The sequence below is a fragment of the Suncus etruscus genome, chromosome 9 (assembly GCF_024139225.1).
Source record: "Suncus etruscus isolate mSunEtr1 chromosome 9, mSunEtr1.pri.cur, whole genome shotgun sequence".
Classification (NCBI taxonomy): Eukaryota; Metazoa; Chordata; class Mammalia; order Eulipotyphla; family Soricidae; genus Suncus; species Suncus etruscus.
Genome location: NC_064856.1, coordinates 5,688,699 through 5,712,021, shown reverse-complemented (window position 1 = coordinate 5,712,021; position 23,323 = coordinate 5,688,699). Strand labels below are relative to the sequence as shown.

General features: G+C 41.5%; 1 protein-coding gene and 1 pseudogene across 1 annotated transcript in view; both read left to right on the top strand.

Annotated features, from left to right (window-relative positions):
• Nucleotides 1-23,323, top strand: part of SHLD1 (shieldin complex subunit 1) — a 104,232-nt gene that overhangs the window by 41,465 nt on the left and 39,444 nt on the right. The gene's annotated exons all lie outside the window — the stretch shown is intronic.
• Nucleotides 1,675-1,849, top strand: LOC126019519 (uncharacterized; annotated as a pseudogene).

The following is a 23,323-nucleotide window of genomic DNA, read 5'->3' as shown; positions in this document are numbered from 1 at the left end:
AAAATATTAAAGAACCATCTTCAACAGTTCACAGGAAATGATGGGGAAAAGGCTATATACTAGTAGAAAATATTTATAAGTCTCATGTATATGACAAAGAATTTGTGTCTAAGTTCTATATCTTGATAAAGAATTCTCAAAAATCTACAGGAAGAAACCAATTCACAATTCAGTTAGAAAATAACTAAACAAACAAAAGAAGAAAGAAGAGCATTTTTCTGGAGAGGATATTCAGAAGAAAAGGCAAAATTAAGCCATAATCACATCAAAATGCTAAAATTAAAAAATAAGGAAAACATGAAAAGTTGATAAGGAGGTAAAAAGTAAAAATAAAAACCACTAGATTCCTTATCCTGGTTGGTGAAATTATGGAAGGTTAAAGCCACTCTGGATGGATATTTGTTGGTTTGTTTTTTTTTCTTAAATAACCCAAGTAGTTTTGTTTGTTATTTTGTTTGTTTTGTTTTGGGGCCACACCCATTTGACGCTCAGGGGTTACTCCTGGCCATGAGCTCAGAAATCGCCCTTGGCTTGGGGGGACCATATGGGACATTGGGGGGATGGAACCACGGTCTGTCCTAGGCTAGCACTTGCAAGGCAGATGCCTTACCTCTAGCGCCACCTCTCCCACCCAGTTTTCTTTTTCTTTTTTTTTTTTTTTTTTTTTTGGTTTTTGGGCCACACCTGGCCGATGCTTAGGAGTTATTCCTGGCTGTCTGCTCAGAAATAGCTCCCAGCAGGCACATGGGACCCTATGGGACACCGGGATTCGAACCAACCACCTTTGGTCCTGGATTGGCTGCTTGCAAGGCAAACGCCGCTGTGCTATCTCTCCGGGCCCTGTTTTTTTTTTTTGTTTGTTTGTTTTTTTAAGTAAAATACTACAGACCAAAAGGAAGCAAAACTAGAGCATTATTCTCACCATCTTGTTCCTGTTCTTTAGTAGTTGGCAAGTACTATGTGTATTCTTGCTTTTGTATGTGTATGGAATGATAGTGTTAGTAAATGCGTGTGTCCTTAAGTATATATAGGCTCATGCATTTGTACACTGATAGGTCCAAATTTGCCTTCTAGGGAAAGTTTTAGATTCTTTTGTTTGGTTTTGGCCATACCTGGTAGTTAGTGCTCAGGACTTACACCCTGTGGGGGTTGGGGGGGGTCATACTAGGGCTCAAAGCTAGATTGTCCACATGGCAAGACAAGCACCTTACACACTATTATTTCTCCAATCACAAGCTTCTGATTTTTTATAGTTAATTTGATCATTTAACACTTCTGCTTTCTTATAGTGTTAAAAACTTATTCTTACTCCAAAACCATGTAGATGTATCTTCTGGCTTTTCCTTAAATTCCTGTTTTACTTTGAAATCTTTTATTTCAGTGTAAGGTGTGATGCATGGAAGCAACTTTATATTTTTTCCAAATGTGAATCACGTGTTCTGTTTCTTAACATTGTACTCACTTTTTTAAAAAAATCATAGTATATTTAAATTCTTTATTTTTGGTTTTGGAGCTAGATTGGTTTGAGCTTGACCTTGATCTTTGGTTTCCCCCAAAGTGGGCAATATGGGTGTGGAAAAGTACTGCTGGTATCATCCAGTAATAGACTGAGGTGTCTTCTCTGCATTCATGCACCATGTTATGGATTGGGAGTGCTATAAAACTCTAGGTACAATACTTAACCTGGCAGAGGAGATACAATATGAAGGTGGTTTTCCCAGGGCAAGGCTTATCCATTGTACTCCACATGTGTTGACCCCTGCAAATTTTCCTTATGTGGGAAATTGGACTGCATAATTCGTGGAAGTGGCAGGGGAATAAAACTCTGGGTATATATATATTTCCTGTTTTTATGGAGTTGGTAGTCTGTTTGGGAAAATTAGATTTGTAGATTTAAAATATAAGGAAACCAAATCAGCTATAGCACTTTTTTTTTTGTTTTGTTTTGTTTTTTTTTTGTTTTTGTTTTTGGGCCACACCCGGTGACGCTCAGGGGTTACTCCTGGCTATGCGCTCAGAAGTCGCTCCTGGCTTGGGGGACCATATGGGACGCCGGGGGATCGAACCGCGGTCCGTCTCCTAGGCTAGCGCAGGTAAGGCAGGCACCTTACCTCCAGCGCCACCGCCCGGCCCTTAGCTATAGCACATTTTACTGCAGAAAAAATGGAATCATTTTACAATTTATACCAAAAAAATGGAATAAATTTATTCAAGACCATCTATTTAAGAAAGATTAGTATCTTCTTATTTTCCTATGTCTGGATCTTTTATTTAAAGTATGTTGCAGCTTTTACAGTTCTTGGTAGCACTAAAAAAATAGAAAATAGAAATTAACATGTGACCTTACAGTGACTAAGGCAGAAACACCAACAATACAAGATTTAGTTTGTAGAGGAAAAGAATTTTAACTTTATTAGACTTCAGACATCTTTAACTGTATGTATTCTCAAAATCAGGAGAACAAGTAGGCAGGAGAGATGGTACAGCAGGTAGAGCTCTTATGCACACTGCTGACCTGGGTTCGATTCCCAGCATCTCCTATAGTCCGCTGAGCACTTCAGGAGTGATTCCTGAGTGTAGAGTAGGAGTAGCCTCATAGCTCAAAAGAACTTTGAGCACCTTAGCCCAGGTGCGGGACCCCTGGAAAGCATTCCACTATGCACGGCCCCCAGAATCTGCATGAATACCACAGAGTGGAGTTCCTGCCCAACATGTGCATCAGCCCTGCAGTCTCTGAGAACTGCTGAATGTGAGTTGCACAGCCTGACTCTTAAGACACCCCAGTGAGTGATACAACTGAGTGCGTGCACCACCCCCCATGATTACATCAGCATACCAGCAGAAGGAAGAGGAGGGGAGAGGAAAGATCAACAGGTTAAAAATAAAGGTTCGGAGTGATAGGTACGTCGGTCCTTGGCCTTGCTTTCGGCCAACACATGTTCAATCCCTGGAACCCTATATGGTTCCCCAAGCCCAACCAGGAGTGATCTCTGAATGCAGAGCCAGTAGTAAGCCCTGAGCACAGCCAGGTGTGCCATCCCCCTCAAAATAAACAAAAAATAAATAAGAAGAGTCAGAAAGATAGTTCAAAGAACTGGAGCACATGCTGGGTATGCATGTGACTCCAAGTTTGAGATCCCCAGCACTGCATGCTCCACCCTCCCAACCAGTACCACTGGTAAGACCCTTGTAACCCTGAAAATGGTTTGTCTAATTCTGAAACTGTCAACTCTAGGAGTAATTCCTGGGTCCTTGAGTAGAACTGAGGGCTTCCCTTTCCCACTTCCCAACTAAATTGAAAAGTAAACAAAAAGGTCCAGAGAGATAGTATAGAGAGTAAGGTACTCATCTTGTCCTTTCCAGACTCAGGTTCAATCTACAGTATCCCAGAGGGTCTCCCAAGCCTGCCAGGAGTTATTCCTGAGTGCAGAGCCAGGAGTAACCTTTGAGCACATCTGGCTGTGGCCTCAAAAATGAAATAAGTAAATAAGACAAGAAAGAAAGAATAAGGGAAGTGGAGAGGAACACAGCACAGTGTAGAAGGAAAGAAAAAGACGTAGGTAAGTGCGACTTCTGAGACTCTTGTGAGGATTGAGGTATATTAAGGCCCAACATGATAATATTGTTCATATCTATGATGTTGATTAGGTAATATTTTATGTTCTTGAGAATATGCTTGACTATTTACAGTCACAGTATAGTGGCTTTGCCTCATGGAAATATCCAGTCATTTGATTATTCAGAAATCGTGTATGTAGACTCCCATTGATATGAATCCTTCTGCTCACTATGTCAAGGCCTACATTGTGGCCTGTTTGCCTGTCACATATGTACCTTGGACCCTTTTAGTCTTTGTAATCAAAGTTGTTTCTGAACCATATTTGGGTATCTGTTATGGCTGCCACTGAGTTTGGGATGAGTTAGGCAGCCATAACAGATAACTAAATTTTGACGGTGAACTTGAGCCATCTCCCTGACTCATAACAAGCTACATTTGCTCTAGTTCCTCCTATATTACAGTACGAGGCCATAGCCCCATAAGTATATAGCTAATGAGCCACAACCCTTGCAACTCAAGAGGGGTTAAATTCCAATACAATCACTTTTTTTATTTTATTTTGTCATGGTGCCAATACAATATTCTTGAAGACCAAAGAGCCTTAAGGATTATTGTTCTCTTTGTTTGACTGCAGATACCTTCAAGAATTTCATAGGGGAGATGGAAACTTTTTTTGGGGGTAGAGGAGAAGAGATTTGGGGTGGGAAGAAAAGAATAAGTCTCAGATATGGCTTGTGAAAAAAAAAAAAAAAAAAAAAAAAAAGAAAAAAAAAAAACGAAAAAAACAGATATGGCTTGTGATTTTGGAGAAATTCTTTGAATCCTCGGCCACAAATATGGCATTCAAGGACCAAACCAAGATTGACCAGTAGATGGTGGTATGCTGACTCTTTGGAAAATGGACCCCCATCTCCTGTGTGTACAGACAAAAGAGAGTGCCTGCTATTAGGTCTAGATCCATTAAATTAATTCTAAACATTGTAGTGCAAGAGGGAAAGTCTATATTCAGTCACCTGCATGGGCTTTGTTGTTGTTGTTGTTTTGTTGTTCTTTAGGGCACAACTATTGGTGTTCAGAAGCTACTCTTGGCACTGTGCTAAGGGAGAAGTCATTCCTCTGACTGGGACTGTGGGACCAAGATTTGAATTTAACACTCCCTCAGGCAAATCCTACAAGCCAGTCCTATAAGCAGTCTCCCCTGGCCCCTGTGCAGTTTTTATTAGTTTTTAGTCCTTGCCAGTTCAGATTGTGCCCCATACTGCAATTTTCTCTGGGTTAGTGCTACCTATGATGTGCAGCAACATTTCAATTATAGCCTAACATATATGAGTACCCCGGGACTACCAGCACAGATGCTGCCCTTGATAATGTCTGTCATCGTTGTAAAGAGAGATCAGAGGACTGGATGGATGCTTTGCTTGATAGAAGCCTGGATTTAAATTGGAGGCTCCCTGAGCAACCCCCAAGTATAGCACTGGGTGTAGCCCCCAAGCACTGCAGAGTACAAACACAAAACAAATGAAAAAGCCAAGGATTCTTGTCATCAAATTATGTCTAATAGTGCTGGCTTACATTTCCTGACAGGCATAGAAACAGGCTTGTGCATCAAACAGGTATTTTCATTAAATAGGATGTTGCTCAGCATTCATGAGCTGTCTCCATTGACTTGGAAGTTGTCTGTTTGTGAGGACAAACATGGAACCCAGCTCCTCACACATGCAATTATATAATATAATTACATAACAATAGTATAATTATATAATATAATATCATTATGCATTATATCTCTTGGATGTTACATCTGATTCCACGTCTTGGAAAATGTGAAATGCTTGAAAGGGGGTGGAAGGGAGCAGACTCAAGAAATCCCGCATATTCAAAGAGTCCTTGGTAGCTTGCTTACTGAAAAGAGGTCTAAGGGCTGATGTTGAAATAAAGCCTTTGCCTTGCCCAGGAAATCTTGGTGCGATCCCAACAGCAGGAACCCTAGCAAGGTTCCGTGGTGATCAGCTGAAGAATAAACAAAAATATCACTAACCCCAAATGCACTAACCCCAAATGCCCTTTTCTCTCTCAGAAGATAGCAGGATCTTGGCTGAGGTGAACTGGGGCCCAGGGCTCTCAGTTCAGCAGGCATTAATCTCAAAAATACCATTCTTTTCCCTTACTTTCCCCTTACTTACAGTAAGAATCCTCTTCCCCCTCTTTGGAACTCTCCAAGTTAAGGAGTTAGGTCATTTACTGAATGGTACATTTTAAAAAGAGAGAAAATGGTAGATTTTGGGGCACAGAACAAAACTCAAAGTTAAATGTTTCAATTCTGCAAAATTTGTCATGAGGCAGTATTGACAGTGGGGCCTGCAGACTCCCATCTTTGTTTAATGGGGAGAAAGCCAGTCTTTGGGGTTGGAAGAAATCTATCTTTTTTGTTTTAATGTTTATTTATTTGAGGAACCATACCTGGCAGTTCTCAGGGCTTACTCGTGGCTTTTGCTCAGGGGTCACTCCTAGCAGGTCATGGGGGGACCATATTGAACCTGGGTTTGAACCTGGGTTGGTTTAAATTAAAGGAAATATCCTATCTGCTGATAATCACTCTGACCTTCTATCGCCTTTTTTATTATTTGGTTTTCTTTAGGTAGGGGAAAGTTGTCAGACCCTCATTTTTTTCCTGTTTTATGAGGATAGAAATATCTATGTGGGGCCAGAGAGATAGCACAGTGGTAAGGCCTTGCATGCAGAAGGTCGGTGGTTCGAATCCTGGCATCCCATATGGTCTCCCTGAGCCTGCTGGGGTCGATTTCTGAGCATAGAGCCAGAGTAACTAGCCCCTGAGTGCTGCCGAGTGTGACCCAAAAACCAAAAAAAAAAAAAAAAAAGAAAGAAAGAAATCTCTATGCAAGAAACATTCACTTAGAGTCACAAATGACAACAGCCACCCTATTCATCACACTTTTGGCATCAGCCTCAATGGTCTGTGATGTAAGGATTTATGGATGCTAGTTTATCCTTGTTGAAAATCATAACACTTGCTTCTTTTTCTCTTGTCATATAGTCCATTCCTTGGGAAGGTTAATGACTGATCATGTTCTCATTTCCTTATCATGCTGTGATGAGGCAAATTATTCGAAGTCAAAACCTGTGTCTATTCCCACACACAACATTCAGACGTGTTGTGATAAACGACCTCTCAAGTGTCCTACAAACTGGATATAGGCCTTAAAGAAACCCCCAATAATAGAGTTTCTGGCCAGCAGTATTGGAGAAACTGCTGCGGCTCTGAGCACATACTTCTGGCCATGTATGTCATGTAGACAGGGGGGGCTTTGACTTTGACAGTCTTCTTGCTTTCCATGCAACTTGAGTCATTGAGCATCTTGGGCACATTCCTTGAGGCATCACATGTTCATTTTTTGTGCACTTGGGTTGGGAGCCTGGGGAATATGAACCAAGTAGCCTGTGTTAGGGGAGGTATAGAATAGGAACAGTGGTGATGGCCATCCCACTGTCCCCATCTTTACTAGGCTACCACATTATCTTTCCAATGATAAGCTTGCTAATACTATATGACAATGTATTAATGAATGGTATATATTATCTATAATCTTTGGCCTTGAATTATCACTTTTTTCCTCCACAAATATATTGATTTTGGGGCCGGGAAGGTGGCGCTAGAGGTAAGGTGTCTGCCTTGCAAGCGCTAGCCAAGGATCAAGACCGCGGTTCGATCCCCTGGCGTCCCATATGGTCCCCCAAGCCAGGGGCGATTTCTGAGCGCATGGCCAGGAGTAACCCCTGAGCGTCAAATGGGTGTGGCCCAAAAAAAAAAAAAAAAAAAAAAAAAAAAAAAAAAAAAAAAAAAAAAAAATATATTGATTTAAAATCCAGCCAGTAAGCAAAGGGCATATAATTGCCTATGATTTTTGACCTTGAATTATCACATGTTCTTTTTCCACGAATATGTTGGCTTAGAATCTGGCCAGTTAACAATCATATGGGCCATATTAATCGGACAGTTCCCAAACTTTCAGCTGGAGTCCTGAGGCCAGACCTCTTCTCGGTTACCCTTTGCCTGTAACCCACTCCCATGCTTGACTAGGAACAGGTTTTTGTTTTGTTTTGCTTTTGGGGCCATTCGGTGACGTTCAGGGGTTACTCCTGGCTATGCACTCAGAAATCACTCCTGGCTCGAGGGACCATATGGGACACCTGGGATTGAACCAAGGTCTGTCCTGGATCAGCCACATGCAAGGTAAATGCCCTACAGCTGTGCTATCGCTCCGGCCCCTAGGAGCAGTTTTTGACTACTTTTGATAATGCTTGAATTGCTATTCACAGTTAAAATCTGGGAATACAGTATAAACTCTTAACTTTCAAAAATAGTTCAGAAAAAAAATCCATCCCCAAATTCAAAGCAGGGTGGGTAAGACAGAAAGAAAGAGATAGTATGGAAAACATAGTACAAAAAGTAAAGTCCTTGCATGGTATGTAGCTGACACTGGTTCAGTTGCATTCCCAGGTTGCACAATTGGTCCCTGGACCAATTATTGCCAGAAGTCACTCTTGAGCCCATCTGGAAGTAAGCCCTGAACACTTCCCCAAACAAAACTCAAACAAGCTTCATAGGTCTTATGTCTATGGAATGTTCACCATTTGGCACTTATGGTCACAAATCCTAGAATTACTCTAACATTTTTGGAAAAGAGCTTCCCTTAGACTTCCCTTTTGGGATCCAGTCATTCTTTATAAAAACTTCAGGATTCATGCTCTTAGGACCTATTTGTACTTTCAGGCAATGAGAAATAGAGAATAAACCTCAAATGTTGCAAATCTCAAATCTTCTTGCTTCAGATCCACCACTAGTAGTCTTGAGAGAGATGGGTCCTACTTTATTATATGCATGATAATAAATATTTTGTGCTATTATTAGCTATCTTTTTTCTCTTTCTATTCAAAACTTACAGACTATTTTTGTTTGTTTTGGGGGGAGGGCACACCTGATGATACTCAGGGGTTACTCTTGCACTCAGAAACTACTCCTGCAGACTCACGGAACTCAGGATGCCAAGGACTGAACCCAGTAGGCTGTGTGCAAGGCAAGTGCCCTATTCACTGTGCTATTGTTCCAGTCCCTTCCATACAATTTTGTACCTTGCTTGTTTCACTGAATGCTGTATTGGAGCATCATGAGTCCATGTAGATCTTGACTGTTTCAGTGGTTGCATTGCACCCCATGTGCAGTAGACTGTACGTTCCTAGCATGGGATCAGTTGACAGGTTTTGGATGTGCTCCGACCGCTTTACTCTACAGACAATGTGGTGGTACATCACTTCATCCGTAACTTAATTGGTGCAGTTGGCAAATGAATAAAATTTTATGAGTGAAATTGTATCATGACAAATTTATTGCTTTACTTTAACTATTAGCTATTAGCTATTTAGTAGATTTTAGCAAAGATGACACCTGTCATAATCAGGCTAATCCCTAATGATGACACCTAAAGGAATGAGCTCTTTTATAGAGTAGATGTATTACAAAAATCAATTAAGCTCATTTTATTGTTTGCTATAAATTAATTCTTGATAAAATATTTGTTTTAGAACATCCCATTAATAACATCATAAAGGAATAAAGAGCATTTTTAATGAGTTGCCATAGTGGCAGCTCCAGAACTGTGGCACAGACATCATTAGAAGGTACTTCCAGAGGTGGAGCTGAAAAAAAAAAAAAAGATTTCTCATAAAAGGTGGTGGAGTTTTCTTCCTAAAACGGTTGTTCATCAGTGATTAAAATGACAGCTTTTTAAAAATTACAAAAGAGTTAGATGTGTGACTAAACTGTGGGAAAGATCTAAAATGCCTGTTTGCAACAAAAATAGGCAACCTATTTTAATTGTGAAAAGTGAGTAGAATATTAACTACCGTCTAGGGTAACTCTTAGTGAGATGAATAGATGTGGCTTTCTTTGACTAGAGCCCTAATGTTATTTGCCCTGAATTATAGTCAAATTTTTTGTACCCATTTCTGGTGGGTATGATTAGTAGCCACTCCATAGAATGTAGTCTGAATGCCACAGTCAAGCTTGCTCCCAAGTGATTGCTACGAATAAGAACCCAGTGCAGGTATAATTACACCCATGAAAATTGTTCTAACAACTGTTATCATCTGTCTTGTAACAGCAGCTCTCCTCCTCCTTTGTGTGTGTAGACAAGTAAAATGTTTCCTCTACCCCCAGGGGTTCTCAACCTAGGAGGGTAGGATTTTGTACCCATAGGGAATACTTGGCAATGTTTGAAGACCTTTTGCATTGTCACAACCATGGGAGTGCTTGCTAACTCAGGTGTGGGTAGAAGACAGAGATGTCACTAGACACCCTACAATGTACAGAACAGTCCCAAAGGAATGAACTGGCCACAGAGTGTAAGGTTATAAATCCCATTCTAACCCCATCACATGTAGTAAATTCTCAGTAAATGTTCATTGACTACAGGCACCTTCAGAACCACATAGAACAGTTAAAATATTGCTAACAAAGTCACACCATTATATTCACATCTGAAAACTGACTGGGTTCCAATGGGGACCCAGTGACTCTGTAAAATTTTCAGGTACATATCATCTTATTTCATGACTGACAACTCCTTATTATACATGTGGCACCCAATAAATATTCTTTGATCAGGACTACAGAGATAAAAAGTAAATTAAGCACATTTATTCACAATATATTCAATGAGCACCCGCCATTTGCCAAACCTTTACTGACTCAGGGATATAGAATGGGCCAGGCACAATTTATGTTGTCTAGGATTTGTCTTCACTTGATAAAAACCTAAAAAACATCAGGCAAGAAAGTAATGTTACTGTTAGGAGATATTGTCCCACTCTGGCATCACTTTTTTTTTAAGGTATTAAAATTAGTTTGTTAGAGCATTATGAATTTCCAATGGAGCCAGGGAAGAGAGGTCTGAAGTTCTGTTGGCTCCTTGCTTTTCCTGCCCTGGAGTACAAGATGAAAACGTGGCTTCCTTCTCTGCTTCCTGGACAGGAAGGACAAGACACCAAAAGAATTTGCTGGAGGAGAGGCAGATAGGAGAGGGTTTGTTGTAGCAGAATTTGTGCTTACCTGAGCTTTGTCATAAAAAGAAACTTTGATAAGATTTTCACCAATTCTCCGGTCAGTTGCATGTTTCTAGGGTTAATGGTTTTTTTCTTGGTAAGTTTTCTGGGTAATGAAACTACCCTACTACTTGCCCTGAACCTGTTGCCTTTGCATCTCAGTTCACCACATTGATCCTTCACTGCCCCAATGATATTTTCACCAGGCACACTCAAATTTGATCATTATAGGAAGTATTAAAAAAAGGGTAGCTGTGGGCCAAAGATATGGCACAGCAAGCAAGGAGCTTGCCTTGCACATAGCCCAGGCACCACAACCAGGCATCCTCGAGTCCAACCAGGAGTAATCCCTGAGCAGAAAGCTTGGAGTTAAGTCTTGAGCACTGCTAGGAATGGCCCAATCTCTTCTCTCCACTGCTAAAAAGATAGTTGCAAAAAATTCAATAACTTGTACAAAATAATAAAAGAGAAATAAATGCTACTTCAGGCAGATGCTACATGAGAGCTTAGCCTCTGCCTCACAGGAAAAGCATTATTGATGTCTCCTTTTGGCTCAACTATTTATCTCCAGGTTTGATGTGTTTGAGTTTTAGCTTTAGCCTTTGATTTATGATGTTGGGAGAAAGAAACCAGGGATGAAAAGCCAGCCAGCCAAGCTCACTTCCGATATATTGTTCTAGAGCTGAAACTGTCTGGGAGATAAATGCACGGGGCCTTCTTCAGACTATTCGGTGGGGGGACCCCCTCTGTAAAGGTAGGTCCATTGAAGCCCCATAAACTTTTTTTTTTTTTTACCAAATATGTGTGGAAATATCCAGTCTGCTTGGATGTTTTATGGTTACAATTTGTAACTGAAAACTCTTTCAGTAAATGAGTTTATTTCATCCCCAGCAACCCATATGGTCCTCCAAACACTGCAAAGAATAATCTCTGAGTATAGAGTTAGAAGTAATCCCTGAGCAAGTCAATGTATCACCAGTCCCCCCCCCCCCCCAAAATAGAATTACATGGAGACTGAGATATGGCTGAGTAATAGAGCACAGGGTACCTTGCATGGGTAAAGCCCTGGGTTTCCTCGCACAAGAAATAAATTAATGAAATCTTACCTGAAAGGGATCAATATTTCTAGTCTCTAAAATATACTCTACTAAACAAAGTAAGTTATATTGGATAGTGAGGGATAGTGAGATTAGTTATCTATAGAGAGTAATAACAAATTGCCCCAAACTTAATGATATAAAACAAATATTTATTATCTTTTTTTTTTTGGTTTTTGGGTCACACCCAGTAGCGCTCAGGGGCTACTTCTGGCTCTATGCTCAGAAATCATCCCCGGCAGGCTCGGAGGACCATATGGGATGCTAGGATTCGAACCACCGTCCTTCTGCATGCAAGGCAAAAGCTCTACCGCTGTGCTGTCTCTCCAGCCCCCAAATATTTATTATCTTAACATTTTTAAGACCAGAGGCTTATAAATATGAATGACTTAGCTTGAGGATTGGCTCAGGGACTCATGAGATTACAGTCAAGACACACACACACACACACACACACACACACACTGAGAGAAAAAATTTAGAGAAAGAGATCAAAATGAAAGCTTCCGTGCACATTTTGTCATTTTTAAACTGTATTTGAACACTGTAGTTTACAAAGTTGTTCATTATACAGTTGTTTGAGGCATTCAATGTTCCATCACCATTTCCACCACCATTATGATCTTGCCTCCACCATTGTAACCAGCTTCCCGCTGTACCATCCCCCAAGCCTGCCCCTTTGACAAACACAAAATAATTTATTTTTTTATTGATTGTTAAATGAAATGGTAAGTGGAATTATCAAAAAAATAGTTCAAAGGGCCAGAGTGATAGTACAGAGGCTAGGATATTTGCCTTGTATGCCATCAACCTGGATTCAATCCTCGACATCCTATATGGTCCCCAGAGCCTATCAAGAGTGATTTCTGAGCACAGAGCCAGGAGTAACTCCTGAGCACCACTGGGTGTGACCCAAGAACAATAACACCAACATGTTAAAGAAAGTGTGTGAAAATTGTTATATCTCATAATAGTCTTTATATTTATTATTTTATTTTATTGAAACAATTGTGATCAACAGAATCCTTCATAGTTAAATTTGAGATATACAATAAATCAGGGTCCTTTCCTCCACCATTGTTAATCTCCCTTCACCAATGGCACCAGAGTACATCCTATACCACCACCAGTATAACAGGCCTCTATAAGTTGAGATTGTTAAAGTTTAGATACCTTGATTCTATTATTGTTGACTTTGGCTTGGATATTTATTTTTCCTTATTTTTCCTCCACCAAATGCATCTAAGACCACTTGGCCCCTGACCTCCAGCCTTTCTTTGATCCTTTCTTCTTATTTTATAGAAAAATGCAGGAATGTGTGGTAAAATGAAACGTGTGTCCCAAGGTTCTCTGAAAAAGGCGGTAGCCCCAATTTAAAAGATAAGAAAAGAGGGGCCGGAGAGATAGCATGGAGGTAAGGTGTTTGCTTCCCATGTAGAAGGTCGGTAGTTCGAATTCCGGCATCCCATATGGTCGCCTGAGTCTGCCCGGAGCGATTTCTGAGCGTTGAGCCAGGAGTAACCCCTGAGCGCTGCCGGGTGTGACCCAAAAACAAAACAAAACAAACAAAAAAGATAAGAAAACATCATTTAAAAAGTTGTGTGCGTTTGGCAGGGATTGTTGTTGTTGTTTTGTTTGTTTGTTTTTGCATAGGCACAGCAAAATAGGGGAAATAGAAAGGAAAAACCTTTGACCTAAAAGCAGGGAGACCTTCCCCATGAAGCATCCTGGCATAAGACCAACTACAGGCTCCAGAAATACTAAGTTGTCTAACTCCAAAGACTTTCTCTGTGGTCTCAGTAAAAGCTCTTCACAATCACAGTTGTTGCTGTCAGGTTTCTGTAGAGATCTTGGGTGTTTTGTACAAATCCTCTGTCAAAGTCAGGGTGACGTAGAGCGTCTTCAGGTTTTATCTCACCATTAGGTAGCAATGCAGGGAGCCCTGCCCTGAAAACAAGTTGTTGCTGTTATTAAGTCATCAGGATGTCATATGTGTTGTTTTAATATAAAATGTCTAAAGTTCTAGAGTTGGGAGGCTTTTCTTGGCATGGGGCCTTTATCCCTTTTGCCAGCGGGTCTGGAAAAGGATAGTAGTGGGGAAAATAATGACAAGCAGTCTGTCAAAGTTTCATTCGAGAAGCTCGGTTTATTCTATGGCCCTGTCTGCCATGTACATTTCCTCACATGGCTTCTTACTCCAAGTAGCTTCTTGGAAACTGCTCCTCCTCTGGCTCTCTGGCTCTCTTTCAGCAGCTCCCTCTGCTTCCTTGCTGCCTTTCTTTCTCCCTCCCCTTCCCCCCAGGCCACACCTTATATTCTTTATTCCAAACTGCAGACCCCTGCCAGGCATGGGTAGGTCTGACCGTCCAGGTTATATTAACATTTCAATAGAAGGTGTAGGGCATTGGGGAAAAGAGTCTCTCACAATATGAACCCACTCTGGAGCAAGTCGATGCCAGGGCAGCATTAGGGCCATCCTTGGTAGAAGACTGATTCCTGGTGCTGGGGTAGAAAACCGAGCGGGTTCCATAGATGGGATCCAAGGTTCAGGGGTGAATGGCCAATGTCTGATCTTCTGAAGCCTAAGCCACGTCACTGTGACCAATGTTCAGGGTGTAAGGCCTCCACTGCAATATAAAATTTATGTGTTCCTATGCCTATTAGATAAAATCTTGTTTCCACACATAAAATTTCCCTATTTTAATGTGCCTATGCAAAAAGGACCCATGTCACATGGTACTTCTGGTACATATGGGGGTAATAATAACAAGCCAAACAAACCCAATATCCTGGTTCTAATATGAACTCAGCAAAAGAGGAACTTATCTACTAGAATTTCCTACTAAATAGATCCAAAAAAAAAGAAATGGGGAAAATTGCCACTACGTAAGAAGATAGACAATAAAAATTATACGTATTAAGGAAATACATCTAAAGAAATATTCAAAGGAGAGATATACATGTCCCTTTAAGTTTTTTGAAATATATGGGAGTGGGGGGAGGATAAAATTTGGTGCACAGCTTCAGCCAGCGACATGGTCTTGTGGAGTCTGCAAAAGGGCTCACAGCAGGAAATGTCCTCAAGCTGGGGGCTTCTCAGAAACCGAATCTGGCTGCAAACAGTCCATAGTGAAGGGAGGTGAGGGAAAAGAGAAAATCAGCAACAGCGGTGGTGGCAGTTTCTTCTCTGGCTGAGGAAAGGCAGGCTGGGAATCTGTCTTTTTACTTTGGGAGCTGGTTGGCATCTGACTGGGGTGAAGAAACATTTGGTTCCTGAGAAGTTAAGAACTGAGGGTAAAAAGGGTTAAATGGGGGAGAATAACAGATCTGGGGTGAGAGAGTGAGAGCTAGAAAAGGATTTTAAGGTGGTAAGTGGAGGCGGATGGAGCGATTATATATAACAGGGGAAGAACAATAAACAGGCAGACATTTAGGTGGCCACGCATACACTCATGCACTCATACAAACAGACACTGAGGATCAACCCATGAATTACAGTTGAAAAGCTGACCCAGGTAGAATACTTAAAAAATGTAAAGCCAGCAAGTTAGATGGAAAAATTTTCCATTTTCTAGGCCAATCATTGGTGAGGTAAACTTTAAGAGATAAGGTAATGAGCACTGTAAGAGGATTCTACACCACGAAGAATTCTAGAGGGTCTTGAGCATCCAACTTTCTTTCCTAAAAGCAAACTAAAATCATGATATGGTATAATGGTAAACTACTTACAATTGAAAACAGATTACAGCAATATATTGAATGAATGAGCTCTGTAGCAGGAGTTTATGACATGCAGTTGCATGTTCCATTGCTATCTGTGGACATGAACAGTAGATCATATTATCAGGCATAATCAAGAAATGAATAGATTAGAACTTTTGTTGTGATATTATCTTAATAAACACTGTCTTATGAATCTAAAATAGCATTGCAGTGTGGAATTAGGGCGACCAACCTATATCTCCAAGTACCACTGTAGACAAAAAGATCAAGGAGTTATTATAGACAGAGTAAAATTGAGACATTACAACTACTTATAGTGAGCACTGTAGTGAAAGTCCAAATGTTTCCAAATGCATTTTGCAACTGTTTCTGTGGATAAAAGCATTAGAACATTATTATAGATATCTATAAAAAGTAGATGGTTCGACAACTATTCAATCTAAACAGCTGTGTCTGTTGCTGAAGGTCTCTTTGAAGTATAGAAGAGAATAGGAGGGGTCGAAGAGATAGCATGGAGGTAAGGCGCTTGCCTTTCATGCAGAAGGATGGTGGTTCAAATCCCGGCGTTCCATATCACCCATATGGTCCTCTGTGCCTGCCAGGGGTGATTTCTGAGCATAGAACCAGGACTAACCCCTGAGCTCTGCTGGGTGTGACCCAAAAAAAGACAAAAAAAAATGAGAGAGAGAGAGAGAGAGAGAGAGAGAGAGAGAGAGAGAGAGAGAGAGAGAGAGAGAGAGAGAGAGAGAGAGAAGAGAATAGGAGTTTTTGTGTTTCCCCTCTTCCATTCAGTTGCTTTTTTTTTTTCCTGAATTCTGGGGCTAATGGTGTTCAGGACAACTACCAATTATACCATTGTGTTGCTTCATGCAATTATTTTAAATTCTACATATAAGTGATATCATTCTGTATTTATCCTTTATCTGGCTTACTTGGAATGGGGTCTTTAAAACATAGTCTGTTGCTAGTGGAGCCTCTGTGTTATTGTTTTCACTCATTGAGCTGCAATGCTATTTTCCCATCTTATTTGCTGTGCTCCTACTGGGTTGTCAGTATTGGGGAATTTGGAGATGTCACTTGACTGTATCTGAACCCATGTGCTCCAGGAGCTCCAGGATCTGTGTACTTGGGAATTTCATCGACTTGGTATCTTTTTTTTGGGGGGGGGGGCACACCTGTTTGAAGCTCAGGAGTTACTCCTGGCTAAGTGCTCAGAAATCGCCCCTGGCTTGGGGGGACCATATGGGACGCCGGGGGATCGAACCGTGGTCCTTCCTTGGCTAGCGCTTGCAAGGTAGACACCTTACCTCTAGCGCCACCTCACCGGCCCCCACTTAGTATCTTTTCTGAGGTTAATGGTGAAGTGGGGAAGTTGGGCCATTTGTATGGCAGATAGTGTGGGTGAAGTTGCCAGGGTTTCTTCAGGCTGGGAACTTGAACCTCCCCTCTCCCAAGAGCATCCCAGAGATTTTAGCCCCAAGACCAGTATACACATGAGTCCTGTTGGCTTGGTTTACATCTCTTCATTAGATTAGTCATGATGCTGTGACACTGGGCTGTTCACATAAAGTGGCCATGGGATGTGGATGTGGCTATGGAGGCTTCATAAAATGTAGGGCTTGGAGAAGACTTCCTGCCCCAAATCCAGGAAGACCCCAGAGTTTTCAGTTCAAAAATCCATGCATTTTATCATCAGTTTCAGAAATGATGGGGCTAAAGCAGTGGCTCAAGCAGTAGGGCATTTGCCTTATATGTGTTAACCTAGGGCAGACCTCGATTCAATCCCCCAGCATCCCATATGGTCCCCCAAGCCAAGAGCGATTTCTGAGTGTACAGTCAGGAGTAAACCCTGAGCGTCACCAGGTGTGGCCCCAAAACAAACAAAAACGACAGACTATCACTTCTACTGTATTCTGAGGGGTCACCAATTTAAAATTTAAGAAGACAGCACTTCTTAAATTTTTCCATTTGTACTCTCTTTTTTCTTTTCTTTTTTTTTCTTTATAATCTTCTTTTTCTGATAAATATGTGGCCTGGGGTATATAGGTATATAGAATAGATATACAAATCAAACACTTATTGATAACACACCATAAAGATATGTATTTTTAAATGAATTTTTAAGTTAGAACCAACGAACTGAAGACTTCATTCAAAGGCTAGAGCATGCTCAGGAGGCCTACATGATACTCTAAGCACCAAACAAGGAGCAATCCCTAAATACGGATTTGGGTGTATAGCTCCTCAGCAGCTCCAGCCATGGCCCAAAAAAGAAGCTAGGATCCGGAGAACTCGGGCAGTAGTCAGAAGCATCAGACTGTGCAAGCACTGAATGCCATAAATGGGGATATTTTGAAGCTGACTTCCACATGGGCAAGGGACAGCCAAGTTTCCATTTCAGATTTTATTAAAATGTTTCATATTGGGACCGGAGAAAAAGCATGGAGGTAAGGACGGTGGTTCGAGTCCCGGCATCCCGGATGGTCCCCTGAGCCTGCCAAGAGTAAACCCTGAGTGTGGCCAGGTGTGAGCCAAAAACAAAAATAAAAACAAAAAAAAATTTTTTTTCATATTGACCCAGTTGATACTGCTTCTGTGGTTTATCTTCTTGAAAGAAACACAGTGGATGTCCCATGTGGATCATGGAAGTGTGTGTGTGTGTGTGTGTGTGTGTGTGTGTGTGTGTGTGTGTGTGTGTGAGAGAGAGAGAGAGAGAGAGAGAGAGAGAGAGACAGAGAGACAGAGAGACAGAGACAGAGAGAGACAGAGACAGAGACAGAGAGAGTTTGTATGCATATGTTTCTAAGTCCCAGCAATGAGGCCAGTTAGGTCATTTCTTGTTCAGTGAGGCCTGAGAGTCAGGGATTTATTCACCATGAGGATATTTTGCGGGGAAGGATGTGGCCATCAAGTGCTCTAAGAGCTACTGCAAGCAATATATGTGGCCCAGCTGGTTCACTGCTAAGACCCATTAAGGTAGTACTATTCACATCCCAGGGAATCCAGCCACCCCAGAGTGCAGGAAGGCTACCATGCTCACATTCAATGATCATCTGGGCATCATGCAATACCAGCAATCAAACCCCGTGATCAAACCCAAGAGGAACTTTTTATGTTTGGATGAGTACATCTTCACCTAAACAAAATCAGTGATGACCAAACTACTGTATTTTATTGCATAATTATTACCACTGCTTACTCATCATCTTGTTTTGTTTTGTTTTAATACCGGAACTTTTTTTAAAGCTTTATATAATGTCACACCCCACTTTTCTCCTGCTAAAATAAAAGGAATAGACTTTGTGATGATCATGCCGTGAAATACAGCACAAAGGAAAGCCTGTTCTCTTTTAACCACCCAAGAGGCCAGAATCAGTTGCCAAGGAGACTGTGTTTAGCTGAACAAATCTCAACCTGAAGGAAATCAGGGATCCAGACACAAAATTCCCTTCTCTTTTGTGTACTAAAGCAGGGAAAGACATTAACCACTGTAATGTATAGAGAATTGGAGGAGAGAACCTTTCAAAGCCAGAGTCTGGGCTCTTTTCAGACCTCATTTTCCACAGAGGGATCCAGTGCTTGGAGTCAGTAGAACCCTTCTTTTTGCCCCATAGTATACCCAGAGTCTGCTCACTAGTCAGTCACCTGCTTGTCCTGGGCCTGAAATTCCTCAGTGGTAAAACAAGGAATGGGACTCACATGAGAGGAAAGCAGCATAGTCTTTCCTCCCTACTGGGCCATGTCAGGACTGATTCTCCAGTTATTGCCACTGCAGAGTTCCATGCCATTCAGATTTGTTCCTGGGCATTGGTTCTCCAGTGGCATGTTGTCTCATTGTAGAACCTATAAATGTCTTCTCTAATAGCAGCTAATTTGATGCCTAGCACAGCCCCCAGACATAAGGTGTGCCAACCATTTGTTCATTAAAATTGGTGTTGCTTTTGTTATAAGGGTAATGGAAAAGTTTAGAAAGTGGGGCTGGAAAGGTAAGGCCCTTGCCCTGCATGCAGCCAACCCATATATGTTCCCCAGGTCCTGCCAGGAGTGAATCATGAACCCTGGTTTGATTGGCTGGTATGTGGAGGTCTGATATATTTGCTTTTGTATGTTTCCTTTACGTTTGAATATTTCCTGTTTTGTGTTTTGTTTGTTTTGTTTTTCAAAAGCCACATTATAAGGAAAATATTCTCATTGAAACCTAGAGATGATTATTAATTATCATTTTTGTGTGACTTCTTTTAAAGAGCCAAAGCTACATTACTAAAAGTCCAGGCAACTTCTGGAAGAGCTTGGCATGCAAGGCCAGAAGTACTCAGGTGATGGTGCTCAGGTGCCAGTAGGGCGGTACCTGGTGCTTCCCAGAGTCAGGCCTCAAGCCTGGGCATACACTCTAGCTCTCCTGTTAGTTTTTGTTTTGTTTTGTTTTGGGTCACACCTGGTGGTGCTCAGAGGTTATTCCTGGCTCTGCACTCATAAATTGCTCCTGGCAGGCTCAGGGGACCATATGGGGTGCTGGAGATTGAATCCAGATTCGTCCCAAGTTGGATACATGCAAGGCAAAAGCCCTATCACTGTGCTATTATTTCGGCTCCTCTCCTGTTAATTTTTAAATCTCATAAGATTGTTAAAGGCTAACTCCTTTCTGGAAAATCAGCAGTGAATTTCTGCAAACCGGCACCTGTTATGGTCTAGTAGTTGAAAACCTCTGGAGTCCACTTCCTGAAAATAGTGGTATTCTTTCCCATAACCACAGTACAGTTACCAACAGTAGAGTGCTGGCATTCCATACAACTGTCACTAATCCAGAAAGCTTAGTTTTCTTTAAACATATGACGTGAACTACAGTGACTGAACTATAGTGAGCCTCCTCTTTTTATCATTTAAATTATAAAATATTTGGAATGGCTGAAAAACATCCTACTATATAGATATGTCATTTAATTTTGGTCTGTTCTGTTTTTGGACAACACCTGATATTGCTCAAAGCTTTTGCCTCTGCACTCAGGAATTGCTCTTGGCAATGCTTGGTGGATCATATGGGCTGCCACATACAAGATGAATGACCTACCTATTGATCTAGCCCCTAAATATGTCATATTTCATTCCTCACGTTTTCTGGTTACTAATATTTTTACTCACAATGAGCATAAAGTCTTTCATATTTTGTGTTGGCTTCCTGATAACTCAAATACCAGATCTGAATACATCTCAAAAGATGTATGTGTTATGGTATGATTTAGGAGCACCTAGGTCAAGTGTGCTGGTCCTTTTAAGTAATATTTAGACAGGTGTCCTTCTCTCACTGTCTGCACTCTTCTTCCTTTGTTTGGAGGTCATGTCCACCTGTGTCTAGACTTATTCTCAGTCCTGTGCTCATAGGTCACAGCTGGCTGTATTGAGGGGGACCAAATGTGTCAGGGATCAAATCAGAATAGGCTGTGTGCAAGGCAAGTGCCTTACTCACAATACAATCTTTCAGGTTCATGTCTCTTTCCCTATTCTTTCCCCTTCCACCTGTCCAGCTTCTGATTTTAGAATATTCCAGACATTGCTGGGAAACTCAGATTTTGTGTAGCACCTTCTTTTACGCTCTTATTGTCCTCTCTTTGTGTCTTCCATATCATCCTTTGATCCATGGAAGACCCTTCTATGCCTTCCGACATGCACTAGATTGATATGCATGATCATGACTCTGGCTACAAATCAGTCTTTAGAATAGACTTATGACAGATCAGTGGGGTAGTCAAAATCTTGGATTCTCACAGTTCCTTGGGAAGATAGTGCCAGTATTTCTTCCATGCAGCTAGAAGAGACCTATCTCCCTGCCTATGGCAGCATTCATTCTTTCTCGCTATGTATTCTTATTATGGCTACAGTGTGAATACAAAGAATTTTGTTTTTTCTTTTCTTATCAATGACATATAATAGATATTTTTCATTTGTGATAAGAAATACCACCAACATAAAATTTACCATATTAATCATTTCTTGAGTATTGGGTCATGATATTAAGTATATTTCTTGTATAGCAATATAACCAGCCATCTCCAGGACCTCTCCATCTTCCCAAAATGAAATTCTTTTGCTAATTCCCCATTCCCCTTTTCCCCACCTCCTGGAAATCAACACTCTACTTTCTGTCTCTGTGGATAAAGCACAGTATTCTGAAATATATCTTTTTGGGGAGCGGGTGGGGGTTCCACACCTGGCAATACTCGGGGTTTACGCCTGGCTTTGCATTCAGGGCACTGCTCAGGAGACCATATGGGATGCTGGAGATCAAACCTGGGTTAGCTGCATGAAATGCAAGCATCCTACCCTCTGACCCCTTAAAATATTTTAGCCACTTGTCTTGGAATTATTTGGAAATGTGCCTTAGCTCATTTATTCTATGGCAAACTGGTATTTTCCTAAGTTTGTTATTATAGTTGTACTTCAGGTCATGTGTTTATAATAGTTTTAGCATCTGTGATCTTGATGCACAATTTCAGAAACTCAGCACCACCAAAGTGCCCAATACTGTCCACCAATGCCCTTACTTCATTTCTAGCTCACCTCTTCATTCTCCTACTTTTCTTCCCCCACTGCTTGATCATTTCAGTTTTGTAATCCAAAGCCAAGGGTTTATCATCATTCCTATGCCCATTTTTAGTTTGTTTGTTTCTTTAAATAACATAGATACGTGGTATCAGGAGTAATTCCTGAGGGTAGAGCCAAAAATAGCCCCTGAGCCTGAAAGGAAGTGAGATTAGAGGGAAGGATAAGGAGTCTTCAGCTCTCTCTATGCATCTCTCTGTGGTGTTGGGGAGCCAGGATGTGTGGTGATCAAACTCTGGGCCTCATACATTCCAGGCATTTGCTGTACCCATTCACCCTCTCCCTGTCCCCCTTGGTATAATTGCATGTCATGTGGTCACCATCCAAGAAACTGTCTCAAAAGTTGGAAGTACACAGCCTGTTTATAGGACGGTGGAGATCTGAAGATGGGAGAATTACAGTTAGTAAAACCATGTCTCATTTTTTGTTTGTTTGTTTCGAGGCCACACCTGAATGTGCCCATGGACCATATGGGATGCCAGAGATTGAACCTGGGTCAGCCACATGCAGGAAAATGCCCTACCCAGTGTACTCTTGCTTCAACCCCAATACCATGTATTTCCATCTAATCGAAAGACTTTCTCCTACCATATTCCCCAAAGAGGTCTATGTACTCCTTTGAAATTGATGAGCAATGAAGCCAGAAAAGGCAAATAAATGTTCACCACAGTGTCAGCTTCTCTCAGCTCCTGCTCATAAGAACGTACAGAGCAATTCTGGTTAACAAGGACTGTGCCCCCACCCGACATAGAGAAGCCCCAGGAAACCCCTAGTCCTGGCCGCCTGCTCTTGACTGCTGGAGAACAAAAGGCAGCGGAGAACCATTCTCTCAAGCCTTCATCTTCACTATGTGTGGAAGCTGGCAGGGTAGGGGGGACAGTATGAGGATGTTCAGGAAGAGCCAGAAAGGAAAAGAAAAAACGCAAAGGTCAATATGCAGATCCATCAGCAGGGACAACTCACCACCCACTTTGTGCCAGGCTCAGGGCCCAGCCTTATTGGATTCCTCATTAGCGTGGCGGCTGGTCTGGCCTGCTTAGCAGCCCATGAAGCTAATCAAAAAGATCTGAGCCTGGCTAGGAAGCACTTTCCCTGTCTTTCTCATATGGAAAGGAAGGTGATTGCTGTGGAGGCAAATCCTGATATTAATAGAAAGGCGTGGGCATGCTGTGCAGGCGGAAAGCAGGCGGCTTGCGTGAAGATGGGGGGGGGGGGGTCACCTCGAACA